Consider the following 22,646-nt stretch of genomic DNA (forward strand, 5'->3'; position numbering starts at 1 on the left):
TGTCAGGCCCTGACCAGTGAGCTATGAGTGATGGTGTTTCTAGGGACACTGTGGATGTGTCATTTTTACATTGTTCTTATATTATGTGACTGTGAATTGCCCCTTTCCTGCAGTTGTGGGCTGAACAAACATGGGTTATGTGTAATGTGTCCTGGCATAATGCAACTATAAGTGTACTTTCAATGTTGCATTTCTCCAAGCATATGAAAGACCAAATATAATAATGTTCATACATAATGAGAAATGCTGTGGCTGTCCACAGGTTAGTTTCTGTTCATACTTTTGTTTCTAACTGATGAAAGTCTTTCCAATAACTTTACTCATAATGAAAAACTTTTGAGAATCCACTTATTCATAATTTTGATCAGTGTTCTGCTATTTGGTTTATTGATGCAAGCATTTTTGGCCTATTTTTTGAGCATGGTGAAGAAATGCTTTGGTAGTTCTTGATCACTTAATAATCACACAACTGTTTATTCAATTTTCCCCACACACAGAGCAAAACCCCATTATCAGCTCCCCTTTGATCTGAAACTCACTACTAACTCTTATTTGAATCTAGGTTATGTCCCCTGGTGTGAAGCACTTGCACAATAATTCCCTCAATTATTTGAAGCCTTATTTATCCAAATGTTTTGATGTCCTATAAATAGTTTGAAGAAACAGGAATGTACCATCCCTGGCTGCATTTGATCTTATCATTGGGGACTTGGCACTAGGACAACCTCCAATCTTTTTCATGTAATGTCTCATTCTCAAAAGGCATGCTTTTGTGGCCAGTTAGCATCTTGGACTGACACGTCAAACACAATTTGACTAAGTCCATAGACTACATTGTTCTTCTACTCATGTGCCCTGATCAACTGAGAGATATCTACAGATGGAAGAAATTTTCTGCAGCCATAGCTAATGTGAATGCACATATGCACCATCATTACAATGTTCTAGGCTGCATTGAAATTCTACTCCATATAAGGGGTGGGGACCTTTGGACCTCCAGATGTTGCTGAACTACAACTCCCAACACCTTCAGCAAGCCCAGTCAATGATCAGGGATTATGGGAGTTACAGTTAAGCAACATCTAGAGCAGTCATCCCCAAACTCGGCCCTCCAGCTATTTTGGGACTACAGTTCCCATCATCCCTGACCACTGGTCCTGTTAGCTAGGGATGATGGGAGTTGTCCCAAAACAGCTGGAGGGCTGAGTTTGGGGATGCCTGATCTAGAGGGACAGGCCTGCTCTAGATGCATCTCTTGGTTCATCATACCAGGGCAGACAGTTGTTGCATGATGTGGAAGGAATCTGTGATAATCTTATGCAGATCATTGCCTCTTATCATGTCAGGTAATTACCCAACAATAGAATCTAATAGAAGGAAATAAGCAAAGGTTCTCTGAAAGTTGCTTGGAGAGACGCCCAATTTCCCCAGTCCCTCTCTGACTATTATTATCTACTAGTCTCAATAAAGATTATCTTCCACTACACATGGAAACACTTGCTATAAGATTGGGGGTTGTGCTCTGCACACTTTCTACTGACCGTCAGTGCTTCAAGTTTGTGATGCAAAGGTGGCTAGAACAGGATAAGGAAGGCAAATGACTCAGCAGGGAGGAGAAGCAGACAGGACAAAACAGGCAACTCGTGTATTAACTAGGTAGGTGGTGCCTAATTGGATGGAGGCCCTTGCAGAAATAAAACCCAATTTCCCCACAAGGAGGAGAGGGCGGTTGGTGAAGGACTTTAGAAGATAGCTCTATCTGAGATTGAGGAGTGTAGGCTGCACCTCTGCAAGTGTTGGGGTCTCCAGTACTCTGGATGACAGATGCTGGAAAGAGTAGGAAACTCACTAAGAGACCTGACCCTGCTCCAGAGTTTGGTGGGTACTCAGAGGCTGTTAGTCTCCTGTGCCTTAACTAGGGACTTGATGAGACAGGGTGAAGTAACTGCTGCCTGTTCTTACTGTGTCCAAATAAAGGTTTGTTTCACTGTTACCTACTTGCCTGTTCTTTTGTCATAGTAAATGGCAGGGTGTTGAATTGCTCTCAGCTACCTTGACGGTGACAAAATCAATTGAGCAAAGCTATGGATTTTGAAATATGTTTGTAGTTCTAGACATTTTCTTCCATGATCAAAGAACAGCACTCTGTGGGACCATGGGTTGATTCATCGATATGTGTTCATTTATATGAAATAGTAAAATGTCACCAAGATATTTTCAGAAAACATTTCAAAAAGAGAAAAGGGGAGAGACAGAAGGAAACATACACAAAAGAGAAACAAAGGTTGGCCAAGCAAAAGTACTTGGAAAATGAAAAATGTTTTAAGGCTTATTTAATGTGACTAGAATACCCTTTAAAACCCTAAATATGGCATTTATGGCCATCATGTTTGTGTGTGTATTTGTACAATGCTGAATCATTCTAAGGCTGCAAACCAACCATAATCCACAGTCAACATCACTGTCATTTACTTCTACATAATAGCCACAGCCCCCAAATCTGAATGTTGCTAAGACAAACAGGCACCTTAATTACTCCCTTGATTGTAGCAAAGTCCCATAAGTGGGTTAAGCACCTGTAAGTATTTTGGGATATAGTTATGTTGCACTGCTGATGGCAAACTTTCAGTTTAGTTTTGATGCAGTTTTAAGGTTCAAGATAGAAGAGAAACAATGTATTTTTAACCAGCAACAGAGAAATATCATGCTACTCTATTGAGTTGAAGAACCTAAGTGAAAAAGCAGAAGGGCAACCTTTTTAAGAAGGCCTATCAAAATATATTTCAGAAAAGTGAATACAACCCATAAGGAAGTTATTGAAAAAGTTCCATGTCTTCAGGTTCACAGGCTCCATTCAGAAACACTCCAATAATTTCAAATAAAATGATAGCATTCCATGACCTAAATCATGTAGTAAGAGGGGTTCAGGAATCCAATTTTCTAGTAATAATATCCTCCCCAACTCCAATGGGAGGTTGGTCCAAAGGCCTGTTTCAAACCACTTTTTCTCTCTCATGGAGGTTACTCTTCACATATACAGGTGATGGAGTACTCCAATCACAAAACCACCTATAAATTAATGAAGGAAGCAGTTATCTACCCAGGAAAAACTAGGACTGTAACCTCTTCTTGCGCCTGATTCCACACTGTAGCTCACAGCAGATTTATGCATATATCTACTCAGAAGTCAGCACTATTGAGTTCAATGGGACGCACTGCAACATAAGTGGGTATAGAATTGCAACCCCAAGTCACAATTACATATATAAAAAATTCAAGCCAAATTTGGGAAGTATCAGTTGCTAGAAAAAGTACATATACAGCAGCAATGATTTGAAACACATCCTTAATCTGGAGGCGAATCTCCTCTCAAAGCTTTCAAACCCAAAATTCCAGACTTGGACAAGGCCATAACTCACCTAGGTGGGTATATGAGGCTCAGGAGGTGGTGATAGCCCAGGAGATGGCATTCCCTAAATTGTGAAATAACCTCACCACTTAAGTGCATCTGGCACTGTGATTATGTAGTTTCCATAGCACCTCTTGTTTTCATTGCATTTGTTTTAAAATTATTTTATACTTTAAACTTATTTTAATAATGTATTTTTAAATTGCTGTAACCTACCTTCAGACCTTGTGGTAAAGGGTGGGTAAGAAATCAAAATCGTTGTCATCATCACAATCACCACAGTTGAAAGACACAATCCAGCCAGGCAACAACACTTAGGGACAGCACAAGCAGAACTGGTGGTTGGTTGTAACCTAGGAAGAGTTCTGAGAGCCAGAGAGGCCTGGAGAGTCATATTTGACCCATGGGCTGGAGATTCCCCAACACAAGTCTGGATGCCACTATGCCATCTTTGCTTGGAGATACTAGTCATCAAGCAAAATGCTGTGATTTGCATTGGCTACAGGAAGGTGCTCCAAAGATGTAGAGAGGTCTCAAGTGGTGTCTGTTATAGTAACTACTCAGGTAAATTTGTGGCTAGAGTTTGAAAACAGCAACTTCATAAGCACCATAAATATTCCATTAGAAATGGTTCTACTTATGGGTTTTTTATTGTAATGATTTTATTTGTTTTTATAACTTTATTATATTGTAATCCACCCTAGGACTTTATGGAAAAGGTTGGGTTAGGAAAGTTCTAACTAACTAACTAACTAACTAAATACAGGAGTCATTGAGGGAGTAGAGGGACATTTTTCCCTCTTGCATTTCACATCAAGAATTAAGGCAGGCAGACTTTTGACCTCGGCCACTGGAATACTCTCTTTCACAGTTAAGTGGAAGCAAATACTTTCTGCTGAGCCTATTTCATATTTAATTATTCCTTAATTTAAGACCATGCATGAACTGTGTGGCAGGAATGAAAGTAGATAAGATGCGCAATATATCAATATTTCTGTAGCTCTAGATGACAGGACCACTATTTTGTGTTTCAGGAGGGAAGGTAAAGCTATTTTTGTGGAGGAGCATGGATAGTCACAACAAAGCCAGAAGGCTCTAAAAGTGGTGCATTATGAAAACAAAGTGGTTCCTGAGCACATCACTAGACCCTCCTCATGTTACTCATATATAGGGCAAACATGGACATAACATGAAGTACCTCTTGCTTTACCCCTCATGTTGCATCCCACACTGGCCTCCCCCACCCCCTTCTTTCCATGTGTGCAGTAAGGATATCTGTGAAGGGACATAGATCTATGTGTGGGCAAGCAGATATTTTTAAATCACAGAATTCAGCAGGAAGGGATATTAGTTTTCACCAGGAGAGTTTAATAAATCTATAAAAGTTGTGGTTTCAATTCCAAGTACACACACATACACACCTCTAAGGATTTCTGCCTTCACAGCATTTTCATGATACTGAATCAAATTGTTCATTTCTTGATATGAAAGTATGTGACTCCCTCTCTTCCCAAAGCTTCCATTAATATTAAAAGCTATTAGATGTAGGCACTAATGGTGTTCTAAACTTCTAGTTAAAACTTCCTGCAGATAAAAGTAATACTGTACTGGTGTTTGTGATTATGCTGCTTCTTTGCCTTTTGCTGCAGAAAGTGTTTTTAAAATTGACATTTGTATTGCACACTGTGTGCTATTTCACCAGTGGGAATTCCCAAAGCCAGAATTATGTCATTAACACTACCAGTATTTAAAATGTCAGATTTAAGCTGCTTTCTCTGGTGCAAAGCTTGAATACCAGGACCCTAAGGAAAGTTTTATAGCATCGATTAACTGCAACCATTTATACACTGACAAGGAGCTATGTAAAATGTTTACTCTGACTTCTAGATGGGAGCATTGTGCATCATTTTTATAACATGCAAGCCAACAATATTGTACTATGTTATTACAGGTCAGAGTGACAACTTTGCCAGGTAAATCATACATGCTGACATTAGGTAGCTCCAGATAGAGTCATAACTTCTGAGACGTGCGTTGACCGGGGTCACATAAGAGGTGCTTCACTGAGTTTTTCCATTTACTTTCATTCCACAGAGAAAAAGGAAAATTGACTCCAACCCATTTACCAGGAAACAAATCACATGTAAAGACTAGGCACCTGGCTGAAACGTGAATATATTTGTTAATGAGAACTGAGGTAGTCAAGAATAAGTGTAGCCCAAAATCCATGTTTGGTTATGTGGTAGGTTCCTATAAACTCACCAAAGGGTAAAAATCTCAGGATGAGGTTCGTTATAGCACATCCTTTCTACTTGGCATTTCTGATCAATTGTGGAAGAGCAGTAAAATTTGTATCTCCTTATGTAACAGATGAGGAACCTCTAGATGTTGCTGAACTCCAACTCCCATCAGACCCAGCCCACATGAGCAATGGTCAGGGTTGGTGGGAGCTGGAGTCCAGCAGCATCTGGAGAGCCACAGATGCTTCACTCCACCTTATGTTTAGGCACTATAGATGACAGCTTGCCATATGTTTGTAGCCACATGTAAATTTACATGTGAGTATCTTATGCCAAGTAATGATAATATAAAGTCACCTACTGTTACTAGCTTAAGGGCCAGTGCAAGGACACGGTGAGTCTGGAGTGGTATTAAAAAGTTTGTATATAGCCATGAATATGATTTGAGCAAGATGACATTAGCTCTGCTCAATACCCTGCCATTGATAGCATATTCTGATAGAAAACCCAACACCAGGGGTAAAGCTAAAAACAAAACTCTGCTCCACACTCTACATGCTTTTGCCCTACACAAAAGTAATGCATGCATAGGGCTTAAGTTGGTAGGCATCATTACATCTTGTAGGAGCGGTAAAGAATGCCCACAAATCCTAGAACAGTTCCTCTGGGCTATAGAGAGCTGGCTTCAATTTGGAGCTACAGAATTTGTGGGGGCTTCCAACCCTCCCCTGTCTCTGGCTGCAAATAGCAGCTTAATGGGTGCAGAACTGTCATTTGCAATTGGGGATCATGGAGGCTTCAAAGCTCCATCGATGCTGCGTCACTGCAAAAAAAAAAAAAAAAGGGGGGGGAGCCCTTTTGTTATCCCTCTTCCATCACAAACAAGACCCAGCTCACCGATATGCCTTGATTAACTGAGTAAAGTTGCTGAGCTCAACTTTGGATTGCAGCCACAAATTAAATGGAGACTTTCAAAGTATGCCACTAGATGATTGATTGCCATTGTATGCAAAATACAAAAGGCGTGTGATGGTTGCACATTTTACATCTGGGTGTAGAGGGGTGGCTGGAGCACTGAGATGGGCTAGGAGCAGGGCCAGTGGGAATGAGAGTGCATTATGGATGCATTTCATTTTAAGTTTGAGACTTCTTTTAATTATTGCAGAAATTGTTTCCTTAAATTATATCTTAATTATTAACATTCTAGACTGTCTTTCAGGGCCAAGGCTTTACAAGGTGACTTCCAACATATAAAACATACAATGAATGAATTCATGTAATGTTTTGTTTGCAAGTAAATGGTTTTAATTAATTTAATTGTTTGTCTAATTATTATTTTGTACTATGAACCACTGTGAGCATTGTGCTGTACAGGGAAACCACAAGTGTAAGCCTGGCTGTGGAAAGGGTAGAGAGCTGAGGACAGGCTGCTTGTTCCCTGGCATTTTCCATCGGTTTCAGTAGCACATCTCTGTGGTGCAGAAACCTTTGCAGGTAGAGCAATAGACAAAAATATGTTTTTCCAAGTCAGTCATCACAGCAGGCCACAGTTGTCATAAACTATGATTTGCAAACCTGCTTCAAACAAACATTTCTATTCTGATTTGTGGACAAAACACTTTTTCTCCATTCAGACCATGCCAAAGCATAGCGAAGCTTCACAAACCCTGAGGTGGTATGTTGTCTAAAGTGTACCTCTGAGGGCTGTTGTAAGAATAAATTAAATGAGGACTGGAAAGATGACAGAAATCCTTAGTAAAAAGACGCACCTTTTGCTGTTCATCCATAAGTTGCTTTTTTGAACTGATTCAGTAAACTGACTTCCATTGAATTATGCTGAACAACTCTAGCTTGGCATCTTCCCCCATTTTGATTAATAGTACAAAATAAATTATAGCTTTTTACAGTGCAAACTTTCCACCATTTTACAACTGACTCAGTTGCACTGAGCATAGGCATCTAGCAATGACATCCAAGACCACAGCACTACTCAGCAAAGGTTCAAGGCCATTTAGTGCCAAATGGCTCCCCACTCTACCTCACCATGGTGGTAAAAAAAACAACCGAATAAACCCTAAATAATTTATAAGTTGCTGCCCTTTAGTGGTGTGTTAAAACCTGATGGTGAGGCAGGCCACTTCACTTTGGCTAATAATAGGGCTGGCCCTGGCACTGCTATAGAAGGGCATCATTAGTACTCTTCTGTTACAGACAGATACTTACTCTAGCTTATGTTTGTGGAGCATGGAGACAGTCCTTGCTGACTCACAGGGCAAAGGCTGAAGGCCCCAAAATGGGAGGCTTCTCACCTGACATCCCACCCTGACATATTTCAGCACCAAAGCTATTTAATGACAGAGAATGGCTTTTTTGTGTGTGAGGGGTGTGTGTGAGGTTACATGTAAACAAATAATAAAAAAGCAGAAGGCAAAGGGAAAGGTCACAAACCAACAGAGAGAACTGAGGAGAGAACAAGAATGTGGGAAAGGATCAGTGCCAGATTTACGTATAAGCTAAACAAGCAATAGCTTAGGGCCCCACTCTCTTGGGGGCCCCAAAAAATTTTAAAGGAAAAAAACTGGATGTGCATTTCCAAAATATAAGATAAAAAGCAAATAAAATAAAACCTACATACAGCAACAGTGGCATATGGCTTTAGATACCTGTTAGGTCCATAATCTACCATATAGCATATATTCAACACAAAAAACAGCGACAATTAGCAGCTGGACATATAAAGGGCCCCATTACCTTCAGTAGCTTAGGGCCTCATCAAACCTAAATCCAGCCCTGGAAAGGAAATTGTAAATATATATCTATGCCTTCCCCCCTACCTTTGTCACAAATGTAGAATCGTCAGATTTTTCTTACTGTTGTGAGTCTTCTGACCAGACCTGTAGATCTCCTCAGCACTGCTGCCACATTTGAGTTCACCTCAGGACTGCTTGTTCTCCACACACAGAGCTGCAGCGTCTACTCTGTCTCATGTCTTGCAGCAAGGTCTCCACCATTTCAGTGTAGCTGCTTACACTTTTCTCTCAGGAAGACCTATTCGTCACAAAACCTCAGTTTCACCCATGTCTTCTTCATGCCTTCTTCAGCAAATAATTAGTCTACCTCAGCCAGCTGCCCATGCTGGTCATTTTGTTACCTCAGCAACACCTGCTTCTCCTTTCTGCACTTTTCAGTATTATAAGAGTTCCCGCCCTTTTCGAGTGTTAATCCCAAGCAGGGTTTGAGCACCTGTAGAAGCTAACATGTGGAAAGGCCTACACCTGTGAGCTTCCCTTTCTCACATGGCCTTTTTCCACATGTGGGAATCAGCAGGTGGGCTGAGGAGTCACACAAATGCAGGAGCAGGGCTAGCAGCAGGACTGGATTAAGACACTCTGAGGCCTTTAACTATGCCAAATTTAAGAGGTGCTGTGGCAGTACTCACCCCCAAAGTTTTTATTCTAATGGGAAGGACAATGAAACTAGAAATAATCAAATATATCTTTGTCATTATGAGAATGATAAGGTCTGTTTTAGAGTCCATATTCCCCGTTTCCTTTATCTTTTAACCAATTATATAAAAATTTGTTTGCTTTTCTAGAGGCCCCTCATAATTGGAGGTCTTGAGCTGTAGCTTACTTAGATTGTGAGTAAATCTGGTACTGGCTAACAGTGTTGCCTCTCTGGCCCTTTAATCACATGAAGGGGGCTGACAGGTGAAGGCTGGTTTCTTGTCTTAAAATGGGGGGGGGGACCTCCATTCCACCATTTGCTGAGGCTCTCTAATACTCTTAACACACATTCTGAGCTGTGAGGCAGGTACTTTCTTTGGAGTAATCATTACACTAAATGTTAGTTTAAGTTAGACTAAATGTTAGTTTAAGTTAAGGTTCTTGCATTGATTTGCAAAGCCCTGAACAACTTGGGTCCTGGATACCTCAGGGATCACCTGAACCCTTATATCAACTTATATCACCTATACCCTTATGTCACTCATTGTCAGCTGGAATAGCTCAGTCAGGGTTTGAGCCTGAGCAAATTTTCCGGTGTTGCAGGGGGTTGGGCTAGATGACCCTCGTAGTCCTTTCCAACTCTACAGTTCTATGACTATAAAAGAGGGGTGTGTGTGTGTGTGTGTGTGTGTGTGTGTGTGTGTGTGTGTGTGTTGCAGCTGTCAAAGACCAGGAAAAAGAAGTGCATTACAAACGTTATAAACAGTTACGGTAAATATCACACTCTTGTAGGTGTGGCTGGTTCATATTATTAGTTATTACCATTCGTAGACGACCTGATGGAGCGCGGCCGGAAGGGGGCCGCCTCTCGCCCTTGGCGCACCGCACATTCGTGGGGAACCCGGTGCTAAATCATATTATTAGTTATTATCATTATCATCATCCCATTCTTCTACTAGAAGTGCCCAGAGCAGCATACAGCACAACCTAAACCTATATAATATAATCAATAACAACGCAAGTACAACAAACAACAATTTCGATTAACGAACAGCACTTGAAATAAAACAAAATATGTTCCACCACCCAATGAGCAGCAGAGGATTGTGTAGGAAAGCTTTGTGGTTCAGTCCGTCAGTGTACTTGCTATCTTTAAACATGCATGTGCGCAAGCACACACAGCAACTATACAGGACAGGCCTAAGAGGAAGTAGCCAAGTTTGAAGTGGGGGCAGGTTAAACAAGTCCTCTTATTCCTTTTTGTTGCGGAAAAGTAGTGCAGCAATCCACAGGAACTCAGTAGGTAAGTGAGTTGGACAAGCAGAAATGCTTTCAATCCTTGTGCTGCATATGAACCTCCTTGCCAGGGCAAAACCCACAGGTTCATTTGGCAGCTAGCTTCTGAATCCATTTCAGAAAATGAGTGAAATCTGGGTGGATGTATCAGACCTTAGATCTCTTTAAAAATTAATTGAAGCTGAGTTAATAGTTCTTCAAAGACCTCTTGCCTGATTCTAGCTGAAAAGCTTGTTGGTATTTGTAAATTTACCATCTTTTCCAGTCATTTCCAATTATCATTATTGTAGGAATGTGTTGTTCAAAATGTTCCTTGTTACCTTTATCTATTATGTTTCCAATCATGCAAATGGTTGTGCACATGAGTAATTTATGTCAATAGTCTCATTGAACTCAGGTTGGTCATGGTTATAAAGTTACTCTTAAAAACTACACTTTACAGAGGAAAACGTTAAAAAATATTCATGTGACTTGCAATCTAGTTTTCCTCTTTCTCTGAACTACATATTCATTTTAGGAAGTACTAGGCAAACAGTGATTAGTTGCATCCTCATATTCCCATGGAGTGCTGAGAAAGTGTTAGATTATTATAGAAATAATAGCTAGACAATGCACATTCATTCATTCTATCTCTCTATATCAAAAGAATTTGATGGATGGCAAAGAAAGACAACATGATTTTTTTATGTTGGCTAAATAAAATTATTTCAGATTTGAGTGTACTCTGGGACAATAAGTGATACAAATGCAATTTAAAACAATCCTTGTTTCATTATTTTGTTGTTTGAATAATTTTTATCCTGCTCTTTAGTCAAAAGAGGGTTCCAGAGTGGCTTACAAATCACGTACGATCTTAAAAGATACAACACAAAAATAATAAGCAAATTTAATAATAGTTGTCTGTGTTTGTTTTTAGCTCCTTATAACATTCTGTTCACTCACTGTACACAAATGAAAGGTTTGTGTGAATGTGTATATGAGACCTAAGAGTGATGCTTCACCATTTGGTTTTATAAAAATAAACAATGAATCAATAGTTGAAAATGGGTGTATGGTATGTTTTTTGACATCATGTGACAGGACTGTAATGCCATTTCAGCACTGTAAGCTGTAGTGGTGACCTGCTACACAACAGCAGCCATTACATCTGATAAGACCCAGTCATGATCCACTTGTATGTGGTGACTCTCCAGAACACACAAGGCATGTCACACTTGCACATTTCCATTGGCTTTTCTTTACTGGCTGCTCAGGCAATTTGATGAAGAAAAGTATATTCATGTCGCTGCACCCAATCACTGCCATCTATCGATCACATTTCAGTCATGGCAGCAAGAGTTTTGTGCTGTAAGCCCAAACATCCTGTAGTATTTGTGTAATCTCCAGCAAGGCTTGAATACTTTGTATGTCACAAGTAGTATAACTGAAGAGCAAATTGTTGTTTCAGGTACGTGGAGTTGAACTGAAGACATTATTCAGCAAATCAGCCCTTAAATTCAGCTTTTCACAAATCAAACAGGCCTTCCAAGCCATTTCCACATAATCTCTCTCTCATATACAGCTTTTATTTGCCATTAAGACTGATGGTGAACTGCATTTAATAATGCAGCATGTTCCATTCACATCTTTGTGGCAGGAAAATGCATCCTTCTTATACAAAGGGATTCTACTTTGCCTGATCCTTGCTTAGCAAGATGTCAAGGTTGGTTTAACCTGATATCTGTTCTGTGTCAATTACCATGTCAATCCTGTCACACCACTGAACTCACAATGGGTGTGTATATATGATCACATAGCAGTGGGTTTTGTATACTCAGTTTGGTAATTTAGTTACATGTGTGAGTGTAATATATCCATATCAAGCACACAGGCGTCATTCTATCAATCTTCAGCCTTTGCAGCTACACTGTACAGTTGGTATATAACTGGCTCTGTGGACTAGTTTTGTGTGTGCTGAGCATGATAGCCTGGATTCTATGCAGTACTCACATTGCAGGCTTTATTCTTGCCAGGGACAGAAGCACTTACTTTCTAAGATGCTCTTTGGATACCTATGTCATTGTCAAAATACCTTATATTTTCATCTCCCTTGAAAAAATGACCAGCAGGGATTATTCAGGTTGTAGCCTGGAATTGGAAGGTGCTTGTTGTTATACTCAGAAACATGGCTTTTCAAGACTGGCAATCACAATGATATACATGGACCTTTGACAACGTCAATGGGAACATCTCACTAAAAATGATGCCCACTGTAATGCAATGATAGCCTCTGAAAACACACTCATTAGATGACATTCAATTACCACTGATGGTCACAGTACTCAGTCTTGTTGAGTGCAAGGACATATAGAAAACCATATTATTTTGATACAGCTTCACTTCCTGCTCCACTAGGCAGCCCCATCTGTCAATCACACCATCGCTGCAGAAACACTGATTTGCCTTTTCATATCCCATCAGTTGCTTGCTGCACTTGGTCAAGGGCCTGATGGAGGTCAATAAAGAGCAGCATGCAGTGCTTACCGAATAGGTTTCCATCTGCTTGAACATGCTGATGGTTGTAGATTCTGTCAGGAGTGGAATATCCAGGGCTATGGTGAGATTGGGATTCCTTGACTTTGGGACAACGTGGAAGGAATTTTCTTTTCTAGTCAAAAAATTATGAGAGTGATATATTTCATTTTCTTAAAAGCCAAAGTGGATATATTTATGACGGATGTGGCTCATTCTTATCTTATCTCTCAGCCCCCAATGCACATGTTACTATAGCAGCATAGTTGCTGCTTCTGCAAGGCTAAATCCTATGCTGCAGCTATAATGTTTGGATAAAGGAATTGCATGGGAAAGGTAGAGCATATTGGATTTTAAATTCTTTTCTATTCTTCTTCTTCTTTTTGTATACTGCCCTGGGAATATAATTGAAGGACACTATAAAAGCACTTATTAGTAAATAAATAACATGACTGATTGACCAAATCAGTGCTACCAGCCCCAAGGGAAATATGGCCCTCATACAGTCATGATGACGAGAGGACCACCGGGTATTACAGTATTACAGCATATATACTGTACATTCTATGGTGGTTTAGTCAGGCAGGTAGAACTGGGTAGGGTTTTCAGGACCTTGGATAGGTCTGATCAGACAAAACAACTTGTTCTAACACAAGCTTCCTCAACCTCAGCCCTCCAGAAGTTTTTGGCCTACAACTCCCATGATCCCTAGCTAGCAGGACCAGTGGTCAGGGATTATGGGAATTGTAGTCTCAACATCTGGAGGGCCAGGGTTGAGAAAGCCTGTTCTAACAGAATCTGGAGCTCAACCAAGTTTTTTTCCTCCCTCCCAGACTCTACCTCCTTGTTGAAGACTCAAGACTTCTTTAAAGAGTTAGTCCCCACAGCCTAGCAATCCATCAGTTTTCCATCAGCTGCTGCCTTGTGCATTGCCTGCACTGATGAGCAGGTACTGGCAGTCATGAAACACCTAGTGTAAAGGAGACAGCTCCTCCTTTCCCAAGTGGTGCTGACTGAGGGTCCTAGTTTAGAGGTCTCTGATGGATGGGCTTGGTGTACAGGACTGGGTCTGGGTTCAGCACTTCTGCAGCTTGCATCACTGGTCATCCTGATCCAGTCAGTTCCCCTCTGTGCTAGAGTCTTGGCTGCTACTCAGGAATGAAGTCATGACAAATATACAGATAGGTAGCCGTGTTGGTCTGCCATAGTCAAAATAAAAAAGTTCCTTCCAGTAGCACCTTAAAGACCAACTAAGTTAGTTCTTGGTATGAGCTTGGTATGAGTTCTTGGTATGAGTTCTTGGTATGAGCTTTCGTGTGCATGCACACCGTGTATCTGAAGAAGTGTGCATGCACACGAAAGCTCATACCAAGAACTAACTTAGTTGGTCTTTAAGGTGCTACTGGAAGGAACTTTTTTATTATGACAAATATAGTCACTTCCCATGTCATTTATGTGAGCCACAAGGTTTCTGTATCCAAATATTGGACTTTACGTGCACTATGGGGGGGTCACTATTTCCCCCTCTTTCAATTGATAAAGATGGGTCATCAGCTATAATGTAGTTTTGCTAGAAGGCTTCGAGAAAAGTTTCCTTAATGAACACAAGGATTACACTTTCTGGATCCATCAGTAACAGTTCACATGATATGGATGTGGATTCACCCTCCCAAAACTATGATCACTGCAGATTTCTTAGATTGGCCTGGGTAAGACCGATGGCAGTGAAGTCAGGGTATACAGGCACACCTGTAGGACTTCTGGACTGGCTCCACAGCTGCATCTGCACAGTCATGACCTTGCTGCTGCAACAGCTCTGTCCCAATACATGGGGGGGGGTATTGTTTTGTTTGTCATTATGTTATGTATTTTTGTGTTTCTATATTGCAACCCACGCTGTAATCCACAGATGGGCAGTATATAAATTTAATAAATCATCATCATCATCATCATCATCATCATCTAGTTTTCTAGTGCCTCTTATTTGTTGTTGGTGTTGTTTGGGAAGGTAAGGTATTTTGTCTTGGTTTCCCCTATAACATGTTTATTTGTTTGCTTGTCTGGAACATTTATATCCTGCCTACTAGATGACGTTCTCTAGGCAATGTACAATATATTTAATATATAATAAAATATACAGGAATTACATGGGCAAGGCAGTGTTACATGTTGTATATTGCATGGATAACCAGCTTATTGTACCACATTATATGCATATCCTATACCTAACTCATTCTTTATTTTGAAAGGTGTTCTGGCATGCAGCATCTTGTTAACTTCTGCTGTAATCTGGTCAATGGGAGATAATAGATTTGTGTATAAATAATGCCTAAGGTTGAAATCCTATACCAATTTACCTTGCAGTAAGACCCAGTGAACTCGTTAGAACTTAATTCTGAATAGGCATGTACAGGATTACACTGCAATTCATCTTTATTGCCCTTTAAAAAAAATAATTTAGCATCCATCTTCCAGACAAGGCAGATGTGCATATTCATAGAATGTATAGAGTGCATTTGTGTTAAGGATAATAATTTCACCTCTTTCCAACAACTAGGTGTTAATGTTACACACCACTAGCAGATCATGTCTGAGTTGAAAGGAGCAGGCCGACCCCCCATCTCCCCCCCCCCACCCCTTTTCTTCCTAATGTCTCAACAAATGAAACTGATTTGTAAAAATGTTACATGGAAAAAATACGAGAGACATTACACATACTTCTGTAAATCAAGAAAATCTTTAATAAAAAAAACGACAACCAGAAATGGGTAGCAGTCAGTTGACATGTAGATTTTCTGTGGCTATAAATGAGGCCTTTGAACTCAGAACTTAGAGGGTTAACTGGGCATTCTGATTACTGAAGAACACATAGTTAATGTCAAACTATGTAGTGTAGCTAAAACTGCCTTCAGCAAATTTTCCTCCTTTCTATCTTCCTCCGCACACTGTCCAGATATTGTTGCAAAGCTGATCTCATTTGCTCTTTGCTTTTGCTCAATCTTAAATGATGCTTCTTTCTTTACTCTACCCATTATGATGGTATACCTTCTTGCTACTGATCCACCAATGGCATTTGAAGGGCTGCAACCCAGCACTAAGCTGACAGCATTCAACACTGATGACTGAAAACATTGCCATTCCTCACAGGATGACAATGAGAATGAGAAGCTGGTCCCCACAATGGATCAGTGGCTTTGAACAGTTCAGCCTGAAAAGCTGTCTTGTACTTTTGTTCTAACAAGATATTTTGATTGACTAACTCATTTTGGTCCAGTAACTGGCAAGTCTTCAAAGCTATATTTACATATATATATTTGTTGGCAAACTCATGGGGATAAGCAACATCAACCACCAGTGACCACACTCTGTTAACAGGAACATGATTAAAAACGGCTTAAGAAAAGGCTGAAACAAATAGTTTCCACCAATTTATATTTTTATTTCCCTGGAAAGTTTCTTACAAGGTCACTGAACATTCCCAATATTATCTGATATTTCATGAACTCAGCACTTGTTCAAAACATTGTTTTCCAACTTTTGCAAAATTAGCTCTCTGTTCTATTTTATGCCCTACTCAGCTTTTATGCAGCCTTGGTTTTATAAGCCTTTCTCCAAAAAGTTCTTAACTGGTGTTTCATTTCTGAAGTGTGGTTTCAACAGTTCATTGTCCAATATAATAGCAATGGCTCCAGTGTAGTAATTCTACAGCTCATTACTGATAAATTGATACATGGGGCAAGCAACTTTTAAAATTTTGTTTTTTGCCAGATCAATAAATTTCAGCAGCCTTTGTTTCAAAGCGTATAAAATGGACTGGATACAACTTTAGGTTTGCCAAATGCTCAGATCCATCAAATATATGGAGTTGAATATGGAGCTTAAAAAATGTGGTTCCTGTGAAATGTTTGACCATGTGAAATGTTGACTATTGCCTGTGAAACCTCAGGCTGCTTTACATGCTTAATCTTTCAGGTGCCACAGAAACTCTTTGCCAGTTTTGCTGCCACTCTTCTAGCACTTATGCCATGGTTAGTCAACACAACCCCCTGCAGCTGTTGTTGGGCTACAGTTCCAATCAACCCAATGCAGCAGGACGAGAACTGAGCTGCTTGACAGTGGAGCAGACTCCCTCAAGAGGTTGTGAGTTCTCCTTCATTGGAGGTTTTAAAGCAGAGGTTGGATGGTCATCTGTCATTGATGCCAGCTTTAGTTGAGATTCCTGCACTGTAGGGGGTTGCACTAGATGACTCTCAGGGTCCCTTCCAGCTCTGAAATTCTGTGATTCTTTGAAAGCCTGGTTAGTGAAAGGGCTGTTTGAAATTTACAAGCACCTCTGAGCTTCCTTCTTGTTGTTGTTTAGTCGTTTAGTCATGTCCGACTCTTCGTGACCCCATGGACCAGAGCACACCAGGCACTCCTGTCTTCCACTGCCTCCCGCAGTTTGGTCAAACTCATGCTGGTAGCTTCGAGAACACTGTCCAACCATCTCGTCCTCTGTCGTCCCCTTTTCCTTGTGCCCTCAATCTTTCCCAGAGCTTCCTTAGGCTATACGATTTCCTCTTTTATCTGTGATGCTGGTGCAAGACACTCTCTGAAATCTCACTAATCCACATCACGCAGTGGCTCTTGGCTAGTAGGCTGACGTACTGTAAGCTAAACAAAATACTGTGAGCTAAACAAAACAGAATTGTTTCCTTTCTTTTCATCCTTTGCATTTGTCAGGTCTAGTGCTGAAGATAGAAAGCAATTTAAATATGCTCACAAGCAGACCAATATGTTTTTTAAAAAACTAAGTTATAGCCTGGTACAGCTGTAAGAGAGGCTATTTAATATTTGGTGGACAGTTTGATGTTTGAGCTGTAGGTGGTGGTGTTGCTTTACTGGAACTCAAGTTCAATGCAAATGCACTCAGAGGGACAGAACAAATGAAGGAAATAAAAAATAATAAACAACTTTCCATTTGCAGAAGACTTATTCTTTCTCAAGCACATGGCATGTTCCTTTAGGGCTTTGCCAGTCTGCCACGCCCTGGTAATTGAATATAAGCCATAGAACAGGCCAAACCTTCACATTTCCGTGGTATTGTGTTTTTTTTAAAAAAGAGACATTTGCTTCTTAGTTGATATTTAAGGAAACTGCCAATGAATGCTCTTTTAACCATGGTGCTAAACATTTTAGAAATTAAGATGCCATCATATTAAATGTGAGTCTCTCTTGTCCTGTAATGCTGCTGTGTGTTAGGCTGAAGAAAGGCAGTGGTATTCTGGTATTTGTTTTGTTTTTCTGGAAGAGTTGAAGATGCTATGAAAGCACCATGATTATCTGTGTTATATGTACCGGTACTATTATCACACTATGCCCACATTTATGTATAAAAGATTGGCTTGGACCATTAATTTAACAAAGAGACTGGTTTGTCTACTTCAGCAGTTCCTTTCACTACAAAATCCCATCTTACAGATATAAAACAACGGGCTTATGTGGGACCCCAAAATGCCAACCCCCCATCATAGATCACTAGGATGGGTTTACAAAGAGGGTATTCACTAGAATTGCATCTTGGCTGAAGGATCTTGACATCATGGTGGGCTGTATAAATTTTTATGTTTCTTTTTTAGGTCTAATTCATTTGTAGAAAATACATTTCTATAATGTGTATAACATTGGCTGGGTTGAATTGTGAGCTAGTTTGCAATAGGTTCAGAACATTATCTGTGCCACGAGAGACTTTGGGCATGCCAAGAGAATTAGGAAGTTGTGTGTGTGTGTGTCTACCTTTGCTTGGAATACTGAAAGTTATATACCACTGCTGTATTTAGCCAACTGCGGAGGAAAATACTCTGATATAATTGTCCAGAGTCAAAGAGATACAAACAGCAAATTCATTCAGGCTACAAAATACCACTTTAATTTTCACATATTATGAACAGGCAACATGTACAAAGTATCTTGATGGAAAAATGAATCTAACTGTACTGTGGTTGATTTTACCCATGAATACACTGAAAAGAATTGATATATGATGGAACTGTGGCAAAAGCAATTGGGCATAAAATAAGCAACGTTCTGTATACTCAACTGATTGATAATGGTTTATATCAAAACCTAATAATGTTTATACTCATGTGAAATGCAGCTTAATATTCCATGCATTTTAGTACAACCATCACTGTATTTACTTGTTTAATGAAATAAGGAGCTTAAGACCTTTCTTCTTTCTCCTTTCTCCTTTCTCAGGGAAAACTCAGTGGAGTGGAAGAAAAATATACTCATACCATGTAATGGAATCACTTATTTATGATTTCAATTAATTTTTCATTATATGTTTCAAATTAGAAGTATATCCAACACCAGATATTACATTAAAAGATATCTGTACAAGAAAAAAGATGGAAAAGTGAATCTCAATTTAAATATAAGCACTAGAGCTGAATTTGTAAGTTTTGTTTTGGTTTGCTCTATTGTCAACAATACCTCTATTTGTCCACTGCATTTTTAAACTGCCCCTTGCTGTTACACTTATTTTTTGTCCAAGTCCAGGACATTAGAAAGAAGCATACAAAAGCTGGTTTTCAAGGCTCCTGATAAGCATGGTGTCTCTGAGCTAGTTTACAGGGCAGCGCAGGGAATGATGCAATTCCTAAGTTTATCTGTTAAAGGTCAAGGACATTCTCCAACAAACTAAGCTTAGGCAAATGCCAGTGTATATGCTCCCTGTAGCACATATGTGAGATAGCATGGAGCTATGCAGTAGAATAAATTAGAAATATTAACTTGAACAAATCTACCTTTCCATTTCCCCCCATCTCCCCTCCCCTACCTTGCTCTTCTTTGGTATGTGCACTGTGGCTTTGGCTGTGCACTGTGTCTGGTCTTTTCTGGACAACATGTTTCTTCAGCATTCATCCTGATTTGCTTGCAAAAAGCTTACACAGTGGTTAGACTATGTCCAATCTTTACTGGACATTTGTTCCAACTTGCTTACAGGGCAGTTACATGACAGTGAGCATTCATCCCCAAGTCATCCTGATTTGCTTGCAGGGTGCTTTATACGTCTTCTCATTATTCATTCCTTCAGCTCACACTTTCCAATGCATTGCCCTCCTGCAAAATACTAAGAGCCCTGAGGCACCCTCTATCTACATAAAGACAGGTACCCATAGCCAGCTATGTTGAGCACACGCAGGGTTATGCCAATGCCAGCTATGGCACCGTACAGTTTGTATTTGAATTTCACAGCTCTCCATAGCAGACAAGGGGACCTGGTTTCACAAGTGTTTCACTGCATCAGGATCACTGCATTGATATAGTAGGTGTACCTAGGGGTTGGCAAAACCAGCCCCCATCGGGGGTGCAGGCCTGGGAGGGATGGGCATGTGCACAAAAATCTCCCCAGAAATCTGTCTCCAGTTACTTGTGTAAGGTTGCAAGTTTAGACAAGAGCTGGGAGCTGAGCAATAGGAGAAATGGCAAGGCGGTATGAAGGTAAAGCACTGGAGATTATGGAGTATATGACATATGTGTGTGTGGCGACATAACACTGTTGTCGTGGCGAGATCAAACATCTGACAAGGTTCCTGTCCTTCTTGCACTGTGGCACAAAGGCGTGTGATTTTGTTTGCCCTTCCTCCTGGCCTTGCTCACACTCCATACACTTCATATATATGGTTTGTATAAAATATAGTAATTTCTAATGTGGCTACCACAGCAAAGTGATTATTTTTCGGGGGTGGGGTGTGTGCTGAGAAAACAAAGGATCCCAGGTATGCCTCTAATTGTATTATGCTTGGTACTGAGAACCTTCTCTCATTTGGAGGTCAATATGACAGTGTTAATACGTTGGGGCAGGCTTGCTTACAATAGCATACTAAACACAAATGAATAGGGTGGCAACCAATGTTCATCATACTCACAGTAGATCCATTTAAGTCAAATAATTTAAGTGCAAGGGAGGTCTACTGCTGGACTAACATTGGATATCATCCATGATATTTAAAGATATCAGAATAACAAAAAAAATTCATTAAGTCAGATGTGAAGTGTTTCATTGGGTTGAGAAAACTCAGGAGTGCGAAGGCCAGCCTGCTGAAGTCATTTGTCATCAGTGGGGCCAAAGATTTGTAGAGATGACAAGAGATCCATCTCTCTAACTTGCAATTAAGTCGGGCAGGGGAGAGTGATTGATTTTAAGAGCTGACCTTAATTTTTTGTTTAAAACGAAATCAGCCCCATGGCAAAAAGCAAATGAACTGCATTTTCAGTTTAATTAAAATGCTGACATTACAATGTAAATAATTGTGTTTTATTAATCATTTGCCTTCAAGCTTGTGACAGCAGCCATACTAAAGACAATTAAGTTGCTGGTGCTGAGTGCAATGCCTTAATAATTATGTGGCCAAAAAAACCTTAGGAAAATCTACATAGCAATTAGTCTGTCTGTCTGAGCTTTTTAGGACTAAAAACTAAAGGTGCAACTTTAACCTAAAGTTATGCTCTGGAATAGGCAAGGATACACTAGGAAAGCTAAACGACAGCACACAATTTGTGTGAATTCCATGATTAGATCACACGATACACTGAAAAGTAATGCAGAGAGAGGCTCTTCCATGTAATTAAGAAAGATATCTTTATTCAGACAAATAAGAGTAAAGGCTTAGTAGCAGGCAACAGACTGCAGGAGTCGAGATTCAAGAGTTCTGGCATCAGGCAAGTTATTTGGAACTGGAGAGAAGCAACATTGGGAACTGCAGTTTTCAAAACAGAGGAGGCTGAAGAAGTAGCTATGGTACAGGTATGAACCATGCCCAGAAAAATTATGTGTTTTGATACATTATCAACACTGATAATTGTACTAATAATTCCATTTAGTGATGCTCCATAAATGGAGTAACAGCTGTCTTCAGATGGCTTATAATTAATTAAAATCCAGTGCATTTGAGGAAACCTTGGTATATTGGTTCCTTTTCTGCTGCAGTCCACAAGCCAGCAGAACACAATGAAGATGAAAATCTAGGAAAATGCTAGAGGCACTAGCATTTTATTTGAGTCTTGTGCTATAAGAAAAGTAGCAGGTATTTAACTGACATATAGCTGAACAAATAAATTCAGAGTTTATATATTTATGTCTGCAAGACCATGTTGTCAAAATAATTGTACTGGATCCCCCTGCCTCCTGGATGCTTTGCTTTCATTTATACAGGAATCACAATTCAAAATAGTGACATTTTCCGCTGCCATCAAAATCTCAAAGCTTGGAAACATTCATTGTACAGGTAGGAAAAGGAAGTAGTGGGTTGGATTCAAAGGTGCTGTTCTGGATGTGGGAGGAATCTCTTGCTCACAGAAGGGCTACTTCTCACCTTGTGGCACAGCTTTGCATGAGGAAAAAATGGGGGGGGGGAATCCTGCTGTTCCACCTGTGGAAGTGTTTGTACAGTTAGAAGCATGATAACTGCTAAAGGATCTGCCCATTATTTCACTAGCATTTGCACAATTGGTTGCGTCACAGTTTTAACAGAGGATGCTAATATTCGGGGCACAGAAAATCTACCTGCCAAATTACAGGTTGCCCTGGGTTATATGGATACTGGTAGTTCGTACGGTGCTTGTTGTAGAGAGGCCCAGGAATTAGTTGTTTAACATGAGGAATTAATTCCATTCTTAACAGTTCAACTAAAGCTAGAATAAAGGAGGTCAAGCTGATCAGCCAATGATTATGAGATGAGGCTCTCTTGAAGCACTGGC

The 22,646-nt window shown here is 40.1% G+C and overlaps 2 protein-coding genes across 2 annotated transcripts in view; both read right to left on the reverse strand.

Moving 5' to 3' along the window:
- Positions 1-8,821, reverse strand: part of BRSK2 (BR serine/threonine kinase 2) — a 407,365-nt gene extending 398,544 nt beyond the window's left edge. Inside the window, exon 1 of the mRNA XM_083505290.1 lies at positions 8,521-8,821. The gene's annotated coding sequence lies outside the window, so the exon portion shown is untranslated. The remainder of the gene's footprint in view (positions 1-8,520) is intronic.
- Positions 8,822-21,504: 12,683 nt separating this feature from the next.
- The window catches only part of LOC310710749 (uncharacterized protein), a 28,925-nt gene continuing 27,783 nt past the window's right edge, over positions 21,505-22,646 (reverse strand). The window contains exon 7 of the transcript XR_014528226.1: positions 21,505-22,318. The gene's annotated coding sequence lies outside the window, so the exon portion shown is untranslated. The remainder of the gene's footprint in view (positions 22,319-22,646) is intronic.

This window comes from Podarcis liolepis (genome assembly GCF_965112155.1).
Source record: "Podarcis liolepis genome assembly, chromosome: 1".
NCBI classification, from domain to species: Eukaryota; Metazoa; Chordata; class Lepidosauria; order Squamata; family Lacertidae; genus Podarcis; species Podarcis liolepis.